Source organism: Rattus norvegicus, chromosome 1, assembly GCF_036323735.1.
Source record: "Rattus norvegicus strain BN/NHsdMcwi chromosome 1, GRCr8, whole genome shotgun sequence".
Classification (NCBI taxonomy): domain Eukaryota; kingdom Metazoa; phylum Chordata; class Mammalia; order Rodentia; family Muridae; genus Rattus; species Rattus norvegicus.
Window position 1 is genome coordinate 60,679,115 of NC_086019.1, and position 2,757 is coordinate 60,681,871.

Sequence of the window (2,757 nt, forward strand, 5' to 3'; positions counted from 1 at the left end):
GTGATGCCTCATGAGAATGAACTGTCAGCGTAGGACAAGACACTTGGGACTACTGTCCTGAACTCACCAGTCTCAGATGAATGGGCTTTGAAAAGTTTTCAGAACACAGAATAGGGGTGTGTAAGCAAGTGCAGGTAATCCTTGGGTAACACATAGTTCCTGAGGAGGTTCTGAGAGCTGTTGGATCCACTCCTGGAAAAGGCAGCATTGTGTTCAGGGGGGTAAGAAAGCATGAGCCTGCTGATGTTTTCACAGTATTGCATGGGAACAGTAACAATGCCCTTAGGAGCAGGATGTCCTAACACTCTCAGATCAAGCAGACAGCCTAGAGCCTATTAAGCCCATATCCCAAGAGAATGCCGCTCATGTGTGAAGCTTCTATAGCCAGGAAGCTGGAGCAGGGAACATTGACATTGTCTCAGTTAGGGGTTTACTGCTGAGAACAGACACACCATGACCAATGCAGCTCTTATGAGGACATTAATGGACACAGGATTGCAGGTTCAGAGACTCAGTCCAGTATCATCAAGCTGGGAGCATGGCAGCATCCAGGCAGTCATGGTGCCAGAGTAAGTGAGAGGTCTACATATTCATCTGAAGGCTGCTTGGGGAAGATTGGCTTGCATGTGGATAGGAAAAGGGTTTTAAATCCCATGCCCACAGTGACACACCTACTTTAACAAGACCACACCTCCTAATATTGCCACTCCCTGAGCTAAGCATATACAAACCATCATAGACATCTTGCAGGAGGGTGGTACTGTTCTATCAGAGAGAAGCCTCTGCTCCCGTTAATATACTGAGGTCAACCCTGGGTAGGGCACAGAGCCCTCCACACATCCTGGGACTCAGGGAGGCATCCTATGAAAGAGCTTTTTCCTAGAAGGACACATGGGTGTAGGCCTCCCTTCCAGCCAGGCTGTAGGGAGTCTCCAATGCTAAACTCTGTCTTTTTGCAGAAGTGAAACAATGAAAATTCACCCTTAACAGTACAGTGAATAGCAAAAATGGTGAAAGGTATAAAAAGAACCAATTAGTACCAGAGCATGAGGATTGGTTTTATATGAAATGTGGGGGGGTGCAGTGCAGTATCCTCCTCCATGTACCAACATGTTCAGTAACTACCCTGTTCGATGCAGCTTTACACAGAACCATCTGGAATCCATTCACTGAGGGACTCCATCCCTGGACTGGAAGCCACAGGTGGGACTTTTGTATCCAGGTCTCCCAGCCCTGGGACAGGGATGCATGGATAAAGTGGAGAGAAGCAGACTGGAATGGTGCAGAGGTTATCCTGCCAACAACCCCAAGCCCCCAGCTGCATGACAATGTAGAACAGCGAGCAGTTTCCCAGCCAGCCTCACTCCCCATAGACAGACTTCTTCCAGTCCCTCCTTATGCCAAGGAAAGAAAAGCAAAAAAAGTAGGGGCAGGGAAAGAAAAATTGCTCTACTCCCAGGAGCCAAGGACAAGCCCCCTCCAATCCTCTGATCTGACCCCATAACCAGCCACAGCCAAGTCCTGGGCTCATCTCTAGAGGCACATGGACCCAGGCAGATGAGCCCTTGAATCCCAATCGGCTCCTCAAAAGCATCCTATGGGTGTCAGTCCTAAGTCCATGAATCGGAGGTGCTCTGCACAGCTATTCAGAGAAGCCTTCTCTTGATCTCTGTGAAGATCTCTCTGTTGGATGTCAGAGGAGGGTGTCCATCCAGCATCAATCCAGGGACTGTGGCCCTCTAATGTGTTAGCCCATGTGAACCTCCCCACAGAGCCCCACCTGTCCTTGTGCAACTCCTCCTTGATCGCCTTTTATAGGAAGATATTTAGGGTCCCTTGCAGGAGGCAGGGAAAATGGCACACAGCTGAGGGTGGTAGACAAAACTGGGAACACATCAAATATTGAGTTGGTGTGAGGCTCCCTAAGCCATGCTTGGCCAGGTCTGTGCCAGCGATCCCATAAGACCCTTTGATTCTCCCCATGTACACAGCAGGAACCAATTGCCAGGCCTACCCTCTGCCCAGAGCAAAGGGAGATTGGAACTTGGATTCCAACCCTGGCCATTCCTATAATACCTGACCTTGTAACCCTTGCTCCCTTTGGGGCTCAACAGTCCCCCTCAAATGTAGACAACAATGTCTAGATGGTGTTCACAGCTTTTCTTGCCTGAAACTGTGCTTTGTTTGATACTACAAACCAGGAAGTAGGGACTTAAACTTGAGATCACTGACTCAGGCTAGGGAGGACTCCAGGGCACCTGAGCTCAGCTGCAAATGCAGAAGCTGAACCACAGTGAGCAGAGGTGGCACACTTTGCTGTTTCTTTCCTTTTCTGCTCTCAGGACTTTCAGTGAACTCTACAGATGAGGATCTTTCCTCCCAGGCTTAGTGTCTGCAGCCATGAGAGTCCTCTACAGGGGACTCCAAACCCCAGAAGAGTCTTCAGAAGGAAAGCGCTACACACTGCACTGCCCCCAGCAATCTGAGAAACAGAGACCCTCTCTGGGCTTGGGCCAGTCAGTGCTCAATAGTTAGCTTCTGGCTGCACTGGCTGCTCACAAATAACACAGCAGACTGGGTCCTGTGACCTGGCTGTCACAGACTGTGATTGAGAATTCATTTCAACTGTGTCAGCATAGCCACTCTGTTCCTTCTGGCCCCAGGTTGCACAGGGCTCCTTGTCCTCATACATGCCTCTTCCATCACTGGACCTTAATATTTAAAGTGAGCCCTACACTCAGGATGGACTTGGTTTTC